The sequence below is a fragment of the Sus scrofa genome, chromosome 8 (genome assembly GCF_000003025.6).
Source record: "Sus scrofa isolate TJ Tabasco breed Duroc chromosome 8, Sscrofa11.1, whole genome shotgun sequence".
In the NCBI taxonomy this organism is placed as follows: domain Eukaryota; kingdom Metazoa; phylum Chordata; class Mammalia; order Artiodactyla; family Suidae; genus Sus; species Sus scrofa.
In genome coordinates, this window is record NC_010450.4 from 113,662,674 (window position 1) to 113,686,388 (window position 23,715).

The 23,715-nt window shown below is 42.4% G+C and overlaps 2 long non-coding RNA genes across 2 annotated transcripts in view; one reads left to right on the plus strand and one right to left on the minus strand.

The window, feature by feature from the left end:
- Positions 1-23,715, minus strand: part of LOC100738196 — a 286,079-nt gene that overhangs the window by 123,481 nt on the left and 138,883 nt on the right. The window lies entirely within an intron of this gene.
- LOC110262176 lies at positions 9,426-12,580 on the plus strand. The gene is made up of 3 exons (XR_002346836.1): positions 9,426-10,182; positions 11,312-11,457; positions 12,397-12,580. It is a non-coding gene; the product is annotated as an uncharacterized LOC110262176 (long non-coding RNA).

Sequence of the window (23,715 nt, forward strand, 5' to 3'; positions counted from 1 at the left end):
TTCTTCACGCAGATCAAAGGAAGACCCTCAGAATACATTTTTAAAATTCAGTACAAATGTTGACCCCCAAATCTGAGATCTCTAGACTGTTAGACTTAACATAGAATAGAACAATTTCCCAGGTTACTGTATTAATATGAACCTGAGGCTAATCCTTAATTTCACCTGGGATTCATACATTCATTCATTCATTGGCTGTATTTGTTGGGCACTCATCATGTGCAAGGTATTTTGCTATTTCTGTACAGGATCCAAAGTTGGAAGAAGAGGTAAATAGCATTGTGTTAAAAAATACTGGCTCTGGCAGAATTCAAATCTTTGGCCCGTCATTGGCTAGATACGTTAATCTCTCTAAGCCATACCTACCTCACAGGGTGGTGGTACCGATTAAACCATGAGTTGTGGAAAACACTTGGCAGAGCCCCTGGCATACCGAGGTGCCCAGTCCATGCTAGCCATTATTTAAAACCAAAATTTCTAGAGTATGGGCAATGCTGCTGCTGAAGAATAAAAAATGTTATGCATTCTTCCAGATCCTTAATGCTCAAACATAGTCTTCACACAGGCACATGCACCTCATACTCAGAGAACTCTCAGGCTTTCTTCAAGTAAATATTTGCAATTAAGTTTATTTACACATTTGTGCTCAGAATGTTTTTTCTTAAACAGTCTGGGAAAGGAGTGAGCCGGGGTGGCAGGTTGTGTGGGGCCCATTCTGGACTGGCATTTGAGCCCCAACAAACACCACATTGTCTGTGCTGCGAAGAAACTGCCACAGGCCTCTCCAGGAGGGTGTTTACTTGCCTCTAAATTACGCCATTGTCCAAAGGAGGAGAAAGTCAATCAGCTATCAGGAAGAAAACGAGGACAGGAAAATAGTTCTTTGTGACAGCAAGAAAGGGTTCTGAGGCCCTCGTGGTGTCCTAAGGCAAACAGGAGCCCGGGGCTCCGTCCGCTAATGAATTTTCTCAGCAAAGCCTGGGCTCCTTGAGCGGGTCCTCCCAGAGCTACCTGCAAAAGCTTTTCCTGGAGTGATGGACGAGGCTTTTGCAACCAGTTAGCACCTGCTTTTAAAACTTGATCCCCTTCCTGATTTGTTTCAAGTGGAGCCAGGGGATCAAGGCTTAATTAGCAGTAATATATCTCATACTGATCGGTTCCATCCAGATTCCCCCAGGGCCCCAGATTTGTCTCCACTTGGAATTCCTGTGCTTGCTGGGCTGAGTGTGTGTGCAGTGATGGGGCTGCAGTGTCCCAAGAGGCGAAGGGCAGGATCCCACCTGGTGGCGGCCAGGTGGCCCCTGGGGCGGGGAAAGAAGGTGAATCTCCGAGGCCACCCTCCGCGCTCCTGCACCAGCCCAGAACCGGCAGCACTGCTCCCCCTGGAGCTGCTAGCCACCCCGGGCCACCAAGGATGGCCCTAGTGAAGTCACCCTCATAGGCTAGAGGAAGAGCCATGGAGGCCTCAGTCCCTTGTGTTTGCAGATGGCCCATGGGCTGCTGAAGACTTTTTTTTTTTCTTTTTTCTTTTTTATTTCAAGAGGGGAAACCGCCTCCTGCTCTGCACCAGCTTAAAGCCAAAATAACATGTTTTGGCAACCATGATTTGGCAATTAGGGCCTCAGCTCACTGAAAGCATTCTTCCATGCAAAAAATGCCTTGGAAAGAAAACACTAAACCACATCTGAGTGAAAATATAGGAAGTGAACAAAGGGGTGACAGATCAGTGAGAGGAAGGGGTAGAGTTTGGGGGCTGGGAGCCCGGGCACGGCTGGCAGAGGCAAGGCAATGACTGGGCACCTGGATGTTTCCACAGCCATGGCTCCAGCTCCGGCCCAGTCCAGGGAAGGCCGGAGGTGAGCATGGCTGGATCCTATATCTCTGTTGGTGGGCTTGCCTGTCACTGGCTCTCAGCAGAGCCCTTGGGCTGGACTTGAGCAAAGGAAAACAGAGCAGTGGAGCTGAGACTGAGATCATGTCATCCCAGTGGGCACCCCCTCCTCGGCTCAGCCATCCCAGGGTCTGCACAGGGAGGGTCCAGGCTCGGACACTGCCAGCCCCGAAGCAATCATCCTCTCCCTTTCAGCCCAGCATTACCCACTTGAGGGGAGGAGACGGCGGGAAAAAAGGACTCCTCTTCCTACCATTCCAGGGCACCCGCATTCTCTGACAAAGAGAGAGCAGAATACATTCCTTCATGGTACAATTTCACAGAAAGAAAAGGAGGTTATGGAGTTCCCATTGTGGCTCAGCAGTTAAGGAACCTGACTAGCATCCATGAGGACGAAGGTTTGATCCCTGGCCTTGATCGGCAGATTAAGGATCCTGTGTTGCTGTGGCTGTGGTGTAGGCCAGCAGCTGTAGCTCCAATTTGACCCCTAGCCTGGGAACCTCCATATGCCACAGGTGCAGCCCTTAAAAAAAAAAGAAAGGTTATGACACATGGCACGTTGTTTCAGATTAGCATGTGGTTGTTTGCTGCGTAACTGAGATGTCACAGACTGACACGTTGCCACGTGCTAGTGTCTTTTCTCTTACCTAGAGTATCTTCTTTCTTCCCTTCCCCTGCCTAACTCTCCAGGGGTTGTTTTTAGTGGAAAATTTAGTCAGGGCAAGATTTTGAAGGCAGGATACCAGGCCCAGCCCACCCTCCAGCACAAAAACACAACTCCACAGAGGGCTACACAAAACACTACCCTCAGGTGCAGGGGCGGCAGAGGGTGACAGAGTGAGGGGCCGGGATGCCTGGTCTCACCTTTCTTATAACCCCAAATCCGAAATGACACCAAAAAGCGTAAATGGATTTCATCTGTGACTGTGATATTACCAAAGAGGTTATTTACTGCCCTATTAATGTGCGCATATCTTGTCATCATCGGTTTCATTTTACAGCTGAAAATGATGTTCCCTCACTATGAAGTTTACTTTTTGACAATTGTTCTAATAACACTGAATGTTAGCAAAGGAATTTGTAAACCTGGGTTGCTTATGCATAACCACTGGATGGACCATTTTCAGTTTAATCAGAGAGATTTGTCCATTTCTACATGACCTATTTCTGTACAATAATTCACTTAATAAATATAAGGTAGTCACTGCAGTGGCATTTCTTAATTCGGCTTTCATAATACAGATACAGTGTTGGAGTTTTAAAATCCAAGTATCATTTATATTGGCTGGCATATCAAATTTAAAATTTCTTGTGGTTATAGACTAAGATTATTTAAATAAACTATGAATAGTGTTTGGTGCACTATCTTATAAATCTTGTATGATCTATACTTTGGCATAGATAATATCCTCACCTATCTCTAAGTGAATGAAATCAGAATATTATCAACTTTTTCCCACTTGTGTATTATCCTTTTAACTCACTTAAATACAGGGCGGCAAGGTAAACCAGACCATGCAGACTTGGAAGAAAAGTCTAGTCAGCTTGGCATTGGCCTTGCCAACTCTCTGTCCCTCTTTTTCTGGGCCCCCTTTGCTCTGTTGCAGTGCCCACAATCTGGAAAAGTTATAGAAGCTTGGTGGTATGCCTGCACATTTTGGCTTGCCTTTCTTTTGAAACTTTTAGAGAGAGTTCTGCCTGCAACTGAGTTTGGACCCTGAAAAAAGTAAAGTGCATACCATTTTCCCTCTGGGCACTTATTAGGAAAAATATTTATCTCCACTATTGAGGTCTCAAGGTACTAAAAGGGTTAGTGTCTTCCAAAAGCAAAGGAGGCTACTGGGGCTCCTTTCCTTCTTGAGTCATTGACCTGTACTCACATGGGTGTATTCTCCTCACATAGGTGCAGCTGGCAACATGTATCTACTCTGGGAATAATAGGAAGACCAGAGGACAGGTCTAGAATTTCTCACAGATATGTTTTAACACAAATTTCTTCACCTTTAAAGATGGAAGCAAGAATATTAAGGTGGAATGCTGCTCTACCCTTGAAACTGATGGTACTCCTGCCCTCACAGAAACAGAAGTAAGCTCATTTTTGCCAATCTTTGAAAGAACCATTGGGGCAGAATAGATGGCACAGATTGCTCTCAGAATAATTTTTTTAACACCAGTTACTCTTTGGAACGTCAAAAGCCATGGAAACCCATATTGCACATTGTAGGAGCTAAATCAATCATTGTTACGTGAACAGATGAATATCAGAGTCTGATAGACCTCACGTATATAGCTTCTAACCCAAGCTTTTGAGGTCCTAGATTTTGGCAGGGGCATGATCCCCACCATATCACTGAATGACATTCTAGTGTATTCACCCTTAAATAATTCAAAACATGGGTTTTTTTTTTTTTTTGTCTTTTTTTTTGTTGTTGTTGTTGCTATTTCTTGGGCCGCTCCCGCGGCATATGGAGGTTCCCAGGCTAGGGGTTGAATCGGAGCTGTAGCCACCGGCCTACGCCAGAGCCACAGCAACTCGGGATCCGAGCCGTGTCTGCAACCTACACCACAGCTCACGACAACGCCGGATCGTTAACCCACTGAGCAAGGGCAGGGACCGAACCCGCAACCTCATGGTTCCTAGTCGGATTCGTTAACCACTGCGCCACGACGGGAACTCCCAAAACATGGGTTTGAAGAAAAATGTCCCTACACCGATTGTCCTTATTAACTGGTTTAAATGCAGTCAGAAGGTGGGTTCCCTAAGTGCAGTGATCTCTCTTTTTAACGCGCTTGTGGGCAGGTTTCCTGTTAGAATTTCCCCCCTTTCTCCACATCTCACACCAAAGAACCTTATTGTAGTAACACGCAGGAAGGATGTCCTTTGTCTTTAGCATTTACCTTGCCTTCTATTGCTTCCCTGCTTGACTATGCTTCAGGATGATACTGTCAAACCCTCTGCTAATGAGTTATCATAGTGTATATTACGTTAGTGAAAGGCTGCAGCAGTTTTAAAAATTAATGCTAAAGAAAGATGTGAAGGATGGGAGTTCCCGTTGTGGCACAACGGAAACAAATTCAACTAGGAACTATGAGGTTGCGGGTTCGATCCCTGGCCTTGCTCAGTGGGTTGGGGATCCGGCGTGGCCATGAGCTGTGGTGTAGGTCGAAGACGCGGCTTGGATCTGGCATTGCTGTGGCTGTGGCATAGGCCGGTAGCTGTAGCTTTGATTAGACCCCCTAGTCTGGGAACCTCCATAAGCTGCTGGTGTGGCCCTAAAAAGACAAAAAAAAACCAAAAACAAAACAACAAAAAAGAAAGATATGAAGGATGAATGCCGGGCATATCTAGCGAGGTGTGGTGGGGAAATAGGCAATCTTTGCCATTTTAGAAAACGGCCTGAATTGTAATCAAGCAGGATCTCAGCAGAAGAAGAATCTGACTCAGAAAAGTGCCTTCTTAGAACGTGAACTCCCAAGATTGGGAGCTGAATTCTTCTTCAGAGGAAGATTCTCCTGGGACAACATAAGCACTGGTGTGGATCTCCTGAAAAATTGTAACAACACGGCTCTGGCTTGGGAGCTTTGCTGACCTTCAGGTAAACCATATACCCCCTATGGCTTGGTGTTTGGATCCACAACAATCACTCAGTTTGTAACCCTTCCCAGAGACTGAGGATGACAAGCCAGCTGTCTTTAAGGGCCTTTACTGCCTCAGATATAGCTTCAGCTTGGGGTCATCTGGTTGGTTGGGAGGTGAGGCTCTGATTTCTTTGGTTGGAATTCATGCATCTGAAAAACCAAAACTACACACCAGTGTTGTTCTTCTTTCCAAGAGGCTGGTACACACTGTATATTATTTTACACTCTTTCTCACTGAAAATAAACTTCTTATATAGTGATCCCGCAATGTCCTTGTTTGCTGCCCAGGCTGGTTAGAAGCTAGGCAGTCTCCAGCTCCTAAAAGCAAGGGCTTGTCTAGGTCTGTATGTGGGAACAGGAGCATTTTAATTCTCTACACAGAGTTTGAGAGTTGTCTCCTTTATTTCCTGTTGACTCAGCTATCTTCTTCCCACATTTTGGGGTTTGTGGTGAACAAAGAATTTGTATTTGGCCACTGGAAACAAGGCCTTTGAATAAGCTGAGAATCATATGGACCCTGCGATTTTTCTAAATGACCTGCAATTCTCCTTTGCCCATAGATTCATCAAACTTAAGAAGAATTATGTATGCATTTTGCTAAAAGTGGGCCCTCAGTGATAAGAGAAAGCTTAACTAAAAGCTATATAAAACACGGTTTTAAGATTCCTCACTTCCTTGAAATTCTTTCAAAAACAAATCAGCCCTTGTGAAGGATGCACAAAGCCTTGTTTTGTTTCTACAACTTTTCTATCTTGACTGGCACTAGGACTCCACCAAGGGAAGAAATAAAGTCATAAAGATAAAAATAGCAGTTGTCTATGCAAATCCAAAGGAAAAAGGATTTGATGTACATTTGGCCCAATTCATTTAATAATTTTGAAGGATTTTACAAATACTTTCCTCTTTCTTTCCTTACTGCTCTGCAGTTACAAAAAAAAACTTTAAAATTATGTAGATGTTTATAATTTTCATTTTAAATGTCCATTTTAAATTAATTGAAAGAACTAACTCATTTAACCCATGTTTTGTTTTTTTGGATTTTTTTGGCCGTGCTCACAGCATGTGGAAGTTCCCAGGCTAGGGGTCAAACCAGCACCATAGCAGCAATCCAAACTGCTGCAGTGACAACGCCAGGTCCTTAACCCACTGCGCCACAAGGGAACTCCTTAACCCACTTTTAGGTGTCCAGTTCAGCATTGTCACCATTAATCTCTAGCACGCCATTTACTTTAAATAAAAACTTTAAACAATAATCCAAAAGAATTGTTCTTGCTCCCAGTACAAGAGTGGGAATTACTGGATCCCAGTATGAGACTTGGGGGCTTGTTGAGGACTAGGTCAAGTTTGTAGTGACTGGAGTTTTGGTTCCCCTGGCGGAGACCCGTTTTGAGCAGAAAAAAAGGGCAAACACAGACAAGTCTCTGTCTAGCAGATGAATAGGATGGATTAAGTCTGAGAGACACGGCAGACCAAAATGGGAGGCTAAATGGTCAAACCAGTGGCAAAAATCTCTAGGAAGGCAGAGAGCAGGTACAAGGTGCAGCAGGATATGGAAGCTGATACACTTTGATATCCCCAAGAGGGAGAGCTGCTTAAATGCTTTGTCAGAGCACTGCCATTCACATCAAGGGCAGAGGCAGAAGCAATGCCCTTCAAAATGGCTTCATGGCCAGCAGATGCAGACACTTTTGACCCAAAGGCAGAGAAGAATAGAGTGGGTATCGTGTGGTGACAATATCTGACTGCCCAATATGTGGGCACAAATAAGGCATCTCCTAGGCATTTCCATTAGTAATTTATGGGTACTTTTAGGAAGGGCTAGAAACCTGTTATCACAAGGATGAAGGCTTTGAGCTAAGACTTGGGTTATGTTACATTACTCCAAAAATTTTATATTATTTATTTCTAAATTTCCTCTGCCAAATAAACTAGTTCTTGTCTAAAATATGAAACAATATTTTACGGGACAATAATATCTCAACATTACTAAGATACTTCCAATGTATCTGAGATACTTCCAATCAAAAATATCTTGTAAAGATTTATTTGCAAGCCAAAGATATAAGACGCTATATTATTTTAAAGCGGGAAGATGCTACAAAAATTTCAACTCAGTGCAGGACCCACAAAAGTTAATTCATTCAACTGAGAAACATACTCTGAGATTCAATCATGAGTCAGGCTCAGCGGGTAAAATTATGAAGCAGAGAAGACCTCAGAAGTGAAGGAGGAGGAGCCCCCACAGGGATGCTCGAGCAGCGGAAGCGGGTCCTTCACCTGCTGGTCCCCTCTGCACCCTGTCTTCCCTGTGTGGGCCCCTGAGGCACCTGGATACCTTCCTTGCAAGTGGAGGGAACGGGAGGACCCAGCCATTACCAGAGCTTCCCTCTACTTAAACAGAGCTTTCTTCCTTGACTGTAGCCACTCCATGCTACTGGGACCACTGTATCAGGAGCAGGCTTCTTTCAGAGTCCTAGTTGAGAAGGACTATGCAAATTCTTTCTGCCCCAGGACTCCCAGATCTCCCCAGGAGATTGCCATTCTTCCTCCCTCACCCTTCACCCCCTACCTCATTCAGCTCTCAATCCATACACATCTCTCACTCCTGCCATCCCTCTGACCCTGGGATCAGGTCCCCTGTCACCCAGCCCAGGGAAGATTTCTGTTTGGTTTTGTTGGCTTTGTCTTGTTGCCCTTTGGTGTGACAGGAACCCACCATACATCAGAGTCCCATTCATCCCCCTGCTCTATGCTGAGCCCTATCGACTGTGCTCTAGCTCTCAATTTTGTTTGCTTGGAACCCCAAATCCTGCCTTCTCTCAACAACGCCATGGCTCATGCAAATGAAAATTTTGACTTTCACATCTATGTGCCCTGAAATGAGCATCAAGAGCCTGTTTTGGAAGCTCAACACTGACTCCTGTGTTCTCGGCTGGTTACTACTGCCTTCTCCCCTAAAGCAAGGGACACCCTCAGCCTCGATGGGTGGCAGCAGGAATTACCAAGAAGGAAAAGTATATTCATAATATTTTAAAATATGGCCATGTTATGGAAGAATGTCAGGAAGCAGCTGAGGCTGGAAACCCTAATTTTGGAGCAATGCTACTTTCCCAGTTGCAGGAGTTTCTCCCCTGACACTCAGAAGATAGCGTAAGCAGTCTGTTGGACAGACCCAGGCTGGAGTGTTGAGAGGCAAGTTCTTTGAAAAGAAAAGGGACAAATGAGTCAAGACTGTAAGTGAGTTGAGACTATCAACAAGACAGTGACTGCTGGATAAATGGAAAAAGTAAAGTCAGAGGGGGCTGGAAGAATTGTGAGGGTGAAGAAGCTGGATGTTTTGGTAAATTTGAAGATAGGTTTATTGGGAAGTAACTGAATATGTGTAAGTGACATTCTTTTCTCTCTCTCTCTCTTTTTTTTTGGTCTTTTTAGGGCTACAACCTCGGCATATGGGAGTTCCCAGGCTAGGGGTTGAATCGGAGCTGCAGCCACCGGGCCTACACCACAGCCACAGCAACATGGGATCCAAGCTGAGTCTGTGACCTACACCACAGCTCAGGGCAATGTCAGATCCTTAACCCACTAAGAGAGATCAGGGATTGAACCTGCATCCTCATGGATACTAGTCAGGTTCCTTACAGCTGAGGCATGAGGGGAACTCCCAATTTTTTTTTTTTTTTATAAATGACATTCTTGATTTTAGAGATTTTAGAAATGAAACAGTTTAACTCACATGGGGTCATGCCCAAGTGTGCAGAAAAACATCTTGCTGCTTTCCAAATTAGGTTATGAATATTAGACGTCCCCTAAAACTTAGTGCACTATTCCTTTTGCATTCCCGTTAGAATTCATCTGTAAACTACTCTGGGTGGGTGCTGCCAGCAGGAAAAGGCATACCGCTGGCTTCCCAGGCCCCAGCCTTCTCACTGCTCCCCATCCACCAGGCTGCCCTGTCCTCACTGGTGGAAGGCTCCTTACAACCAAGCCAGTAGGGGAGTAAAATATTGGCAACACTGATGTTTGCCCTTGAGGGTCTTATAGGCCACGTCGTCACTGCTTTCCTTTTGTTAATCAATTTGAAGATACAAATAATAATAAATATTTATAAAGCATCCTATAATTTACAAAATTGTTTTATCTCTTTTATCAACTTGATGTTATTACTATGCCTATTTTACAGATGAAGGAAATGGAGGCCTCATGAGGTTAAGTCCAAGTTCACAAAGCTAGTTTGTTCTCTCCATCCTCCACACCTGGCCCGGGTACCATGTCCTTCTCTGACTTGGCTCCCCATCCTCTCAGCTGTAGCCCATATTTCATTTTGCCCCAGAGCTACCTCTTGACGTATACCCACTCTGCACACAGCTCCATTTGACGTAACAACCCATAACCCGCCTGTATGTCCACTATATTAGCCATCACAGAAGGCCCAGCACCTTGCACAGAGCTCCAGACAAGCCCTCGTGAGTGGTTCTCCAGTCAAGAAGTGGGCAATCTTGGAAAGAATACAGACGCTAAGGAGCATCTGTGAATGGCCAGTGCTTCCCCTAGTCCATCTGCTGACAACCCTCCGCTGTTACTGCACGCACTGTAACAGATCTATGGGAAGGGAAGGGCTGAGGGCTTGGATTGACAGCCCAGGTACACTGCAGGTAATACTCCAGGGAGGCTGGCACTTAGGCAAGGGAAGTTTCATAGGCAGATAATCTTTCCTGTGGACCTTTGGGTTTGAGGAAGCAAAGGACAGGAAGGAGAACAGAATTTTTACAGCCTTGTATATAAAGATCTTCTTGTAAAAGCAAACTTCAAAGGGAAAGAGAAGATCGCTCCTTTCTAAGGAGTCTCATTAATTATCACGGCATCTCTGCAAGGGAAGCACATTGGAAGGCATATTTCCCAAATGAGGAAACTGAGTGTGAAATGGCTTGATTATGGGCAAGCCAGAAAAATATAACCCAGTGTTTTTCCAGACTCCTCTTCTAAAATGCTAGCAACCTCCATCAGACCACTTAGCCACTCATTAAAGAAACATTTGTGGAGACCCTGCTTTGTGCTGGGCACCACGCCAGGAGCCAGGAAGTCCCCGACCTAGAGGTTTTCTTACATCACCTGATCACCAGTGAAGTTTGCAAATAATCCAAACAGGCAAATAAATATCTGTGACACAATGTGCTAAGTACAAGAACTATGAACAAAGAGCAAAGGGATCATGGAGAGGAGAGTGATTGGTTTTGCCTGGGAAGATTAAGAAAGTCTTTACCTGGAATCTTGAGTTCACCGCGAGATTCTGAGAGCTGGCATTAGCAAAATTCTGCATTAATTCCTTGAACAAAGTTGCTAAGGGAGGACAGGCTCTCCCTCCACAGAACTGTGTTTTCATAATCTTGCAGCATTAGTTAGCGACAGCCCTATCCAGCATTTGAAATGAATTAGAGTCACCCTAACACCTGATGTTTATTCAGTACTCACCATTTGATATGCTCACGTAGATACATGAGTTATTTAATCCTCACAAAACCTATAAACAAAAAATATTTGTATCTCCATTTTACAGATGAAGGAATCTAGAGAGATTAAGGAATTTCCCCTGAGTTCACATCGCTATTTGGTGACGGACAGCCCTTGCTTGAATTAATGGGGGTGATTAGTTGTTTTGGTCACAAGCATTTTGAGTTACACAAATTAGCTTTCCTTTTTGTGGTTCACAATCAACAGCATTCACTTAATTAAACAAAAATAACATCGATCTTTCATGTAAATTTCGTTCTTCTTCTCTTTTAGGGACGCCTAAACTACCCATCCCCCCAAACTCTCTAAATAGAAACGTGAATAAAATGACTATTTGCTGGTCATATTATGAACTACAGAGTTGGGCTAATGGACAGTGGTCCCACAAGCTCAGAACACCTTTCATCTACGCATGCACGGTGAGTTGTTCTTAAAGATGCAGGCTTTTTTTTTTTTTTTTTTCATTTTCAGCTCAAGATATCCTTGACTGGGTGTGTTAAACCAAAGCACCTAATTAGAGATGACTTAAAGTAATACCTTTCTTTGTCACTTAATATCCCCTAACCACGAAAATCCAGAGGTTTTTACCTATACCACAGAAACCTCACTTCCAAGGACAGGATAATCACCCGGCAGACGTTTAGCCTCCTGAACACAGATAATGAAAACTCCAGGACTCATCTCCACTATTCCTATAATGGAAAATTCCTGATTACCTCATTCTTTCATCAGAACTGAGTAGAATCCCCATAACATATCCATTTAAAGGAAAGTAACTTGCCAATGAATTAATTATTCAATACAGTTGTCAGTATAGAGTTAGTCTTGATAGTACTTAAATGCTCAGCTTTGAGCTTTTAGCCTCAAATTGCCTGGTTTGAATCCTATTGCCTCTACTTAGCAATATGTGACACTGGGCTATTTATTTTGTCTTTTGTCTTTTTAGGGCCACCCTACCCTCGGCATATGGAGGTTCCCAGGCTAGGGATCTAATCAGAGCTGTTGCCACCGGCCTACACCAGAGCCACAGCAACACCAGATCCGAGCCTCATATACAACCTTCACCACAGCTCATGGCAATGCCAGAACCTTAACCCACTGAGTGAGGCCAGGGATCGAACCGGAAACCTCATGGTTCCCAGTTGAATTTGTTTCCAATGCACCACTATGGGAACTCCTGGGCTAGTTATTTAAATTTGCTAAATCTAACTTGCCTCAATTGTAAATGACAGTTGATAACTGATAGAGACCACAGGTTGCCCAGAGACTTGATGGGCTTAATTTAGTTAAAAAGAAAGACTGACCATCTATAAGACACCAGTGCCAGAGCTAAAATCCTTTCTCCCCCTTTCCCACAGTGGGATGAGTTGAATACATGACTACTGAATTGGACTATATTTCCCTGCCTTCCTTTAACCAGGTATGGTCATGACTAAATCTTCTCTAATGCGATAGAAATCAAAAGTAGTTGTGTCACTTCTAGGTCAGGATGTAGGGGCGGTGGAGAAGCACTCCTCAAGCTCTCTTTCCTCTTCCTCCTGCTAGAAGGGGTAACAAGGGGCAGCAATCATGAGGAACCACCCCCATCCTAGGTCACCGGCCGATTCTATGGGACAGAGGCATGTATTTGCAGGATTTATGAGATAAACAGATTTCTAATCTGTCTGAATCACTACATTTTGGGGATGTCTATACAATAATAATATAAATCATAAAATAGTTACAAGGATTGAAAAAATATAATGCACATGCTCTTAGCAGAGTGCCTAGCACATAATGTTACTAAGCATCAGCTCTTAATGTGAGAAGATGGTGGAGTGGTGAAAAATGGGGAGCTTAGCACCCAGTATGTGTTCAAATTTTCTAAGATTGTGTGTAAACTGAGAGATGTTCTATAGTAGAGAAAGAAACGAGGTTTCCCTCCTATGTGGGATCTGAGAAAACCTGAGGGCAAAGCTGGGAATTCTCAGCCTTATAGCCGTGACGCTGTCTCCCTGGGCAGGGAAAGTAAGTTAGCGCAGAGTTCTAAATCCAGGGACTCAGAAGCCTTCATTTGACCCAGAAAACCTCCAGCCAGATTATAGTAAGTACGAGGTCAAACAGATAAGAATCTAAAAGCCAAACAGAAGTCTCTAATTAATGCCAACAATCTGTCCGTTACTACTTTAGTTTGGTCACTAGTTGACAGTCAAATTAACTATAGTTCATTTCCTAGTATAGCCACTTACAATTAGGCCTAATAATGAAGGCAAGTAATGGCAGTCATGATTTAAATAATAAGTACTACAAAAATAATTTTATTTGGCTTTGGAATTGTGGGCATATGGCAGGTAGAAGTACATTTGTCATTTTATCATCTATGCAGGGACTTGCCCCCTCCCAAAAGAACTGGGAACACCTGGTCCACCTCTCTTTTTTGCTGTTAATTTTCCATTTCCATGGTTAACTTTTATACAGAACCAAGATAAAATCATTTGCTTTCTTACCAGTATTATTCGGTAACATTATTGCACGTTATTTAAAGAAGTTCAAGCATTTTTTTCAACCTTAACTAACGCATTGGGTTTCTGGGAGATGTTAAATGTGTTCCCTACAGCACAGTAACAAGATTTGCAGTGGCTAAAAAAAGCAGTGCCCAGGATGCTGTGTCCATCTGCCCCTCTCTACCCCACCCCCTTCTGCATAGGTGCCCTATTATAAAAAGAAGCTCCAATCTAGAGATGAGATGTGAAGTTCTTTAATGAACCAGTTTCAGTTTGGTGGTTTTATTTTTTGAAGCTTCATGTTAGTAGGGCACCTCAGGAAGGAGAGTATTTAAGGACTACAGGCGACTATTTGTTTCCTAACCTTTTGACCCAAGTTGAGCGTCTGGTTTTCTCCAGGCACATTCTATTATCAACAATTGGCTACACCAGAACCAGGGTCCAAAGGGGTTAATTAACACAGGGAGGAAAAAAAAAAATAACCTGCACTCCATAGCTACTGATAAGAGAGCAGCTGTATCACCTCCTAAATCAGTTCCTGGAAACTCAAAGAAAGTTGGGTGAGTGAACTTTAATATATTCCCTTCCACATAAATGTCTCCCTAAACCCTCATATTCTGCTGGTGTTAACAGCAATTTGATGATATTTAACGAAGATGAAGAAGACGTACACCCTGAAGGACCTGGCAACTCTACTCCTAGATACACACCATAGACAAGCACTCACATAAAAGAACACGCAGAGATGTTTACTGCAGAGTTGTTTTAGAAGGGAAAACTGGAAATAGCCTCAATGTCTATCAATAAGAGAATGAATGGAAGTCTATATTACAGTAAAAAACCTATCCATTTTGATTTATTAAAATGTATAAGTATGAAAAAATATAAAAATTAATATCAAAAGAAAAAATTCAGCAGTAGCTTATGCATTTAATATACCATTTATATAAAAACCAAGATGCATAAAACAAAATTAAACATTGCTATGGATATATATAAAGCTATTGGTGTAGCTGTGTAAAGATTTAAAAATATATCTGAGAGTAATTAAAGCACACATTCAGGATAGTGGTTACTCAGAGCAGAGATGAAAAGGTAGGAAGAAGAATGGTACCAAGGAACACAACCAAATCAAGGAAAATACCAAGTAACTCAACCAGATCTCTAACGTTGTATTAAAAATATCTGAGTAAACATGGAAAAAATATTAAAATTTGTCAAAGCTCTGTGGTACATCCAAGAGTGTCCCTTATATTATTTTCTAGATTTTGCTTATGCCTGAAATATAGAACTTTCCCAAGTGGTCTCCTGATGGCTGGATATGACTGACTGTCATTGTATCGTTTAAGTTTACAATAGGAAATGTTGGTCATTGCTTTTCCAAACACCACCTAAGAATGAGCCAGCATGTGGTAGAGATAAGGTCCCAAACCACCCTCAACTGTCATGGAACCACAAGCAATAGCTAACAATATTATTTAGCAGGCATTTATCATGGGCTAGATTGAATGCTTAACAGGCACTGTCTGCTTACTCCTTGCTACAACTGCAGAGAGAAGATACTATCATTATCCCCTCAGCGTAGATGAGGAAATCAAGTTGAAGAGAGTAATGTAGTCAAGGTCCCATGGTGAGTGGAGAAGCCAAGAGTCAAACCAGGCCCTTCTGGACTCTTTCCACCACTCTATACCTCCTCCTCATGACTGGGGTCCACTGTCTTTACAAATAGGTATTTTCCAGAATTTGGGGGTTCAGAAGTTCCTTAAAGTTCCCAATAGAGGAAGTCCGGGACTCACTGTGTAGCAACCCTCTGCACTGGCTGAGGCTCCGTGTGGAACACTCCCCTGCTACACACCTGCCTAGCCCTGCTGCCACGGCGTGCTCCGGACCACACCTCAGGGAAGCTGAAAGCTATCCTGTCCACAATACCTTGACTCAGGAGACGGGCTGGCCAAGGCCTCTCCTCATGACAACCCCAGAGGCAGCAATGTTCATTCACAGTTTAGACCTAGTCAGCCTCAAGCCCGAAACAGAGATGTCATAAGTCCCATCAAAATCTCTCCCATTATGTGACACACTTTGTTGGAACAGAATAAGGGGTTCGGCTCTGTTGGACCAAATCAAGTTAGCCTACGTGGAGTATCACATTTTAGATTCAAATCCCTGTTAAACCCTCTGCTTAGGCTCGTGGTTAACAATATTTTTATACCTATCTGCGGAGATGACAGGCAGCCCAGCTCTCGAGCGAGCAGGGCCAGCGGCCTCCGAGTGGCTGCTTTTAGAGGCAGGCTCCATAGATGAAAGGCAGAAATCCCACCACCCCAGTGTCTCCTGATTAGCCTGGAGAAAAGCTGAATGACAAACATGTTTCCAATCTGCCTGGCCCATGCAGGGAAATGGGGCAATCTGGCCTGAAAAGGGATTTAGACTTTTGTTGTGTGCAAGGGAGGGGGGATAGAGAAAAAAGCTGATTTAAATCCATCCACAATGCTTTCCCACTTGGTGATCTCTCAGATAAGGAACAGGCTGGCTGTGGTTCAGACCCCTACCACGGCCGAGCATCGTCCCTCTGACTGCCCCGCTGCTAGGTAGCCTTGGACCTCTCAGACAGAGGCGTAGGCTGCAGAGATTACTGCAACTGTCACTTCAGAGCACTGGTTCTTTGGGCCAGAATCTCACGATGTGTTTGTTGATTAATAAAATTGGCCTACAGTAAAATTCTCTACAGGACATCTAGATTAAAATAAGCATCAGTAACAGGAATACACATTACCTAATTAGCTATTCAGTTACACTAATCATATTACACTACCTTCGCTGCAAAGTCATGTAAAATGTGACATCGAATGGTCACAAAGCTCATGTTAAAGCAAAGGCTAAGTGTTAAATATGTGATTTATTTATCGGAGACACTGCAGTGAGGCAGAATATTTTCATTTCTCTCTTCCCAATAGAGAGAAGAGCCCCACAGATACTGAAAACATACGTAGTTGAGGCAGAGCTTCTTTTAACTATGTACATCAATAAATCATGCATCATTTTTCATTACACCATCTTTATTACATAATGAATGTATGTTCAGGTGGGCAGGGTTTGGTTGCTAAATATTTTTGAAAAATCCACAAGCCATAGAGATGTTTTCCTCTAAAAGCACAAATTCTGGCTTCAAGCACACCATCTTTCCCCTTTTTCAATGCATTTACGTGGGCACTGTTAGTATTATGCTGATGGGATGAGGGCAGGGTTCAGGGAACTCTCTCCCCTCCAAGAGTCTCTTTCCTGGGTGTGGATAAGACAAGACCACGAAGAAGGTGGGGGCCGCCGCCCATCTTGCTCTGTTGGCATCAGCACAGCGCTTCTTCAAACACAATTATCCAGACAGTCTTCAGTGACCTCTGATGGCTGCCGTATTTGGGAAACTGCATTCAGATGCAGATTGGCCTAAATCCTATCAACCCCTTCAACCATGTGTGTGAGTGTGCGTGTGTGCACGCGCACGTTTGTGAACAAACATCACACACGTATTTGTACTTACATTAATTCTCCCTGGCGCATTTAAACCCCCACTCCCCAATTTTCCAAATGAGGAGAAATGCGTATTTTCCCAGGCAACTTTGTCAAATGCTCTTGTGCTCATCTTATAAATATTTCATAGCAAATATTTAACATGATTCTTTCCCCAATCGGATCAGCTTTGAAATGCTCCTCAAAGTGAATTCTCCCCTAACAATAGCCTGATGCAAAAGCTTTTTTTCTTCTCTTAAGCACAGGGTCTGCTGCCATAGCAGCACGAATAGTTCTTATTTAATGGCAGAGAAAAGATACTTTACATTAATTCAGCAGTCGGTGAAGGTGGGGGCCGCAGAAGGCGCAGCACATGCGTACCTTGCGCTTCCTAGATGGAGGCCCGGCCTCCCTTGACCTCCCCTCCCCCAGCACGCCTGCGCTTATTCCCCGGCCCACATTAGAACTGTAATGGGAAGTGACAGGTTTATGTAAATGATCCGCATGCGGATTTTGCTCTTGTAAAACAGAGCAGGTACTTTGGGCTTTCTAATTATTTCATGCCTTGTGGTTCTCTGATGGGGCAGAGATGACTATACTTGAAAAGTACCCTGTGATTGACAGACTTCTCTCCCCCTGGAGCTCATTAGGCTCCGGCTTTGGAAGATGGGAAATAACCCTACCAGGCACCAAAACAGAAAAAAAAAGGATTCACCCCAGCACCAGTGATTCTGTAGATTCATTTGTTCAGATTTATGTTTTGTTGGGGAAACGGTGTTATCAGGAAAGTGCACGATTGCCTTCCCGATCCAAACAGACTCTCTGCTTTAGATTTTTAAAATCAGCATTTAGAGTCACACAGGCTGTAGGGTGTAGACCTTGAAGGACAGGGTTTCTCACCAGGAAGTGGGAGAGAGGCAGGAGAGAGGCGTGATATCCAGTGATATCCGTAGGAGCAGCTACAGACTCCAACTCTAAGCACTGCTGTCGCTCTGCAGTCAGCATGACTGGTTCCTAAGTCAAGTGGGCAGAGAGATGGATGAAGGGGGCAAAAAACATGGAAAAATCTATCTGGAAAGTATGGCCATTCCTTTAGTTTACATACATCCTGGTGAGAAGGAAAAGAAAGTGCCAAGATGTGTACAAGACTGTGAAACGAAAAAAATCCACCAATCTGGAAAGACTTTAAGGTGCATTTATTTTAGTCTTCCCATTTTATGGATTAGAAAAGTAAAAGGCAGAGCAGTCACACAACCAGTTAGCAATACGGCCAGAACTAGTCCACAGCTTTCTATCCAATATTCATTTCTCTGGGGCAGAACCAGGAGGGGGATAGGTTTAGGGGAGAGCATGTGACATCAAGTCTGTCAGTGGATGACATCCCAAGATGAGGAAGCCAAGATCTGTTAGACAAATGCAGTGGGTCAGATTTTTACCCACTGTATTTAGATGTGTAAAAATTGGAACATTCTTTATGTTTACATTAACTGATCTTGTTTTCAAGCCACATATCACTGGGTGATACTTAAACTTCCTAATTAAAGTAAGTTCGGTGTCCCTCAGTTTTGTTTTGTTTTGTTTTGTTTTTAAATCATTTGGTTTGGTTTATTATCTTTTGTATAAACATTCAGTCAAGTTCAATGTTCAAACTTCCTATCAGGGCCATTTTTTTCTTCTCTTAAAAGTTCTCCAGCTACCAAGCCTACTGCCCCTAGAAGGCATCTGAGTATGTTGTATGTCTTTGCAGTGACTAGAGGAACTAACTGGGGTAAGTTCAGGTGTGCTTGCTATTCTCTAGTTCTTTGATGCCTCTTCAGCTATGTCCACTGTCGTGTAAGTGCACATGCATATAAGCCAGCTTCCCTTCCCCTCATCACCATGAGTACAGGTAAGTTGCCCTTGGATCCAAGTCATTTTAGAACCTAAAAGGGAGAGGGAGTTTATTTCTTCAAGATGGGATTATATTAAACTATAAGACACGATGATATTCTTTTATATTTGGCAAATTTTAGTACCACACATGCTTTCATATCACTCTTCCCTACTTCCTTCATTGACAATGAAGGGTTCCTGAAGAAGTGTGAGTCAGTTATGCAAAATAAAGCAGTTACCATTAACTGCACATCTGAACCAAATGGTGTAAATTTTGACACCCCCCCACCCGCTATATTACAAGCATACCTTGTTTTATGGCACTTCACTTTATTGCACTTTGCAGATATTGTGGGTTTTTTGTTTGCTTTTTGTTTGTTTTACAAAATGAAGGTTGTGGCAATTCTGTTGTCATATGATAGCTAGCAATTTTTAAAATAGAGTATTTTTTAGTTAAGGTATGTACTTTTTAAAGATATAATACTATTGCGCACTTAATAGACTACATTATACCACAGTACAGCGTAAGCATAACTTCTGCAGGCACCAGGAAACCAAAAAATTCATGTGACTCACTTTATTGCGATATTTGTTTTATTGCGGTGGTCTGGAACAGAACCTGCAATATCTTTAAGCCATGCCTGTATAAGCAAGACAGAGCCAGGAAAGAAGGCACAACCCATGAACTGGAAATGAGGCAGTAAGTCGGGGGCCAGAGGAGCAAGCAGACCAGGTAAAAGTAGATAGATGGGTGTATGGAAAGAAAAAGGCCAGCTTCCAACAGAAGCATGCTGTAAAACTTCCAAGCTGAAGAACAGAGAAAAGGAGGGAAGCCGCCCAACTCATTTTAGGAGCTTATAAAACACTGATTCTAAAACCAGAATGGGAGAGCAGAGGAAAAATGTACAGGCCTATTTAACCTATGAATACAAACAGGAAAATCCTATATAAATTACTAGCTAATGCAAACATATATAGAATGGATAAACAATAAAGTCCTACTATATAGCACAGGGAACAATATTCAATATCCTGTAATCAACCATAATGGAAAAGAATATGGAAAGGAAGATATACGTATAACAATCACTTTGCTGTGCACCAGAAACTAACACATTGTAAATCAACTATACTTCAATTAAGAAATTACTATTTTAGTGAATCTAATCATGTATTAAAAAACAAACCCAGTACAGTTTATCCCAGGAATGCAACAATGGTTTAATATCAGAAAACCCATCTTAAAAGAGAAAACAAAAGCTAAGAAAAGAAAATCTATAAATTCAAAAGGTATTTTGTGAAGTTTAACATCTAGTTATGATAAAATAATAATAGTCTCAGTAGCCAGAAACAGAACAGAACTCCTTTAAGGTGATAGTCTTTACACCGTAAAACTGAGGTCAACATGGTAGTTAATGGAGAAACCTTAGAAACTTTCAGTTTCTTTGAAGTCTTGAACAAAACGAAGTTATCACTATCCCTGCCACTATTTAATCTGTTATTGGATGTCCTCATCATTAAAATGATTTTTAAGTAGAAGACAAGAAGAAAAAAAGATTGTTAAGATGTTGTGGTTTAAATATGTCTGTCAACTCTAACTGTATCTTCTAAAAGTGGAGCCTAATTTCCCTCCCCTTGAGCTTAAGCTGGAGTTAGTGAATTGCTTCTAACAAACAGAATAAGATGAAGTAGGGCTATGTGATTTCTTCCTCCTCTTCTTCTTCTCCTCTTCCTCCTTCTCCTTCTTCCTTTTGGCCATAGCTTGCAGCAGCTTGATATGGGATCTAAGTTCCCAGACCAGGGATTGAACCCAGGCCACAGCAGTGAAAGCACTGAATCCTAGCCACTAGACCACCAGGGAACTCCCCCCACCTTTTTTTTTTTTTTTTTTTTTTTTAATGTTGTATGATTTCTTCTTATTTTTTTAAATTCCTTTTTGGCTGCCCCTGTAGCATATAGTAGTTCTGAGGCCAGGGATCTAATTAGAGCTGCAGCTGGGACTTAACCCACTGTGCCACAGCAGGAACTCCTAATGCTGTGTGATTTCTGATACCAGGTCAGATTCCTAGACTACTGACCTCAGAGACTGTGTGATAATCCATGTCTGTTGTCTTTACCTGCTAAGTTTGGGGATAATTTGTTTGTAGCGATTGATAACTGATACACAAGCACTAGAATAAAATATACTAAATCATCATTCATTGCTGTTATTGTGATCATCTATGTAGAAAATCCAACAGCATCAAAAAACTATTAAAATAGGTGAGAGTTCAGCAAATTTGCCTTAACTCAAAATGAGCTTACAAAAATCCATAGTGTTCTTCTATCCCAGCAGTAATGAACTAGAAAGTAAAGTTTCATTCACAATAGCAGCAGAACTATAATGTATCTGGGATCAAATTTACAATGAATGTACAAGACACTGTTATGGAAAAATGTAAAGTTCTATTAAAAGATACAAGAAGGCAAGAAATAGAAACATACACTACATGCATGGTTGCTAATTGAATATTAAAGGTATTTCAAATCTTCCTCAATTCATGTATAATTGCAATGCAAAGACACAATTCCATGCAGATTTCCCACCTGCCTGGTTGGCTTCCCCTCACCCATCACTGTCCTCTAAACACTGAACACCTCAAGTACCACACTCTGCCTTTGCGGCTTAGCATGCCTCAGGTTGCCTTTGGTGGGGTCTCTATCAAGGGCCTGTCTTACCACAGCAGCCATGTCTCTTCCATCTCAGCCCACCTCAGAGCCCATCATCTTGTTATTTACTGAGCTCCAAGCATCTGCTGGGCTATGATAAGAGAGGGCAAAAGAAGGAGGAGAAGAATGAGGAGGAAGAAGGAGGGCACAACAGCAATAACATTTAGATTCTGTGAAGACAGGACCCATTTAAAGGCAGTTGCACTAAGAACCTTATGAAACTTTCATTATGAGGCCTTAAGATGGGAGCCTGATTATCAATTCGTTTGAATAAGCCCACACACGGCCTATTTATTTGCATAAATGAAAACTACCAGAAGTGAGGACTTTTAAGCCAAGTTTAGAAAACATTATCAGAAAAAAAGATACCAGAATTCCGTAGTAATTCTAGTTAGAGGACCAATGCAAACATTTTTACTGTCTTCATGAATGAAATAGTAGGTTAAAAATGTATACACTCATTTAGATTTGGTGTGGAAGATGAGTGAGATTAACATGAAATAGGGTTTTATCAAAAAAAAAAATCACCAAATCAGAAGTTCTTTTTATTCACTGGCCAAAAAAGGCTAGAGTTGATGAGGAATGCAGTCACAAAAAAAAAAAAAAAAGGCTGTGTTCTGTAGCCGTGTTTTAAGAGTCATCTGATTTCATTAAGTAGTCAGGTGACTCAGCAGTGAAGGATCTGACTCAATGTAAAGGCAAATACTGGCCCCTTACCTAGAATCTGCACTCCCTCTAACTTATTCACACCCCACTTCTCCTGACTTATTCCTATTCATGCTTCAAAACAACTCTGATGTCAACAGCTATGGAATGCTTTCCTTTATACCCCTTCCTTCCACCTCAATTTCCACTAATTGCTCCTCTCTCTTCACCCTGCATTGCCCCTTTCATAGACTTGTCACCCAAATAGGATTAGTTTATTCATCTTTTTCCCCAATAAACTTTGAGCTCTTTAAGGGCAGGACTGTCTTTAATTTCTGTCTTCCAAAGATTCAACTTAGTACCTTAAAGGTGGCTGGCTCTCAATAATATTCACTCAGTGAATGAATGAGGAAACGAATGCCATTGCTTGCTATAAAAAGAGAATTAGGTGTACTTTTTACAAAAATGAGTATATGTAAACAGAAGAGCATCACTGAACCAGATGTGATGGACAAGTAAGAAGAAGTCAAGAAAAAACAAAAAGGCCCAAAGGCATGGAAGGAAGTCTTCAGGGACTGGAAGAGAAGAAAGAGGTGGTAGATATGAATTTTAAAATAAATAACAGAGAAAAGTAACAGGGGAAAGGCAAAGAAAAATATTTCCAAAACCTAAAGATAAAAGAGCACAGTGAAAAGACACGAGGAAGGAAGTATCTGTTGAGAAGTGAAGGCAGGGTGGGCAGGTTTCAGAAGATAGAGCCTCTTCCTGCAGAGGAAGGTGAAGGAGCGAGGAATTAGGGAAACTAAGGAAAGGATAAAGGGAAATCAGACAAGGAATGCCTGAGAAGCTAGATAAAGAGCAGACATGCCAAATGGAAGAGTGGCATTATAACAGTTAACATTTGTTGAGCATTTCCTTGAGCCACTGTGCTAATTCATATCTTATTTCATTTATTCTTCACAGCAGCAGGCAGTATTTTTCAGATGAGGAAATGATGACCCAGAAAAGTTAAGTTTCATGTTTAAAGTCACCCAGTAAGTGAAGAAAATGGGACATCAATCCAAATCTTTCAGCCTCTGAAACTTAGAACCTGAGACAAAAAAGAAGAGAGACAAAAAAACAAAACAAACAAAAAAACCAAAAAAACCCACAGGAGTACCAACACATTTATCCGTAGGGAACACACAGCTCCAGGTACAATCACACAAATACAAATAGAGAACATCAGGATTCAGCCTTCCACGTCCTGAGGGAGTAAAAAAATTAAAGAGGGAAAAAACCCCCCAAAGAAGTGCTTTCTTGTATGCAGGAGAATTTGCATACAGAGTCTGAGAATTTGTGTAGGAAGAGAGACAAACTCGTTGGAACTTAGAGATGGTGGTACAAGCTAAAAGCAAACTCCTGCATCTCTCCCTGGGGCCCCCGGCTTCATGAGGAAGTGGGCAGTTCTCTACGTGATAAAAT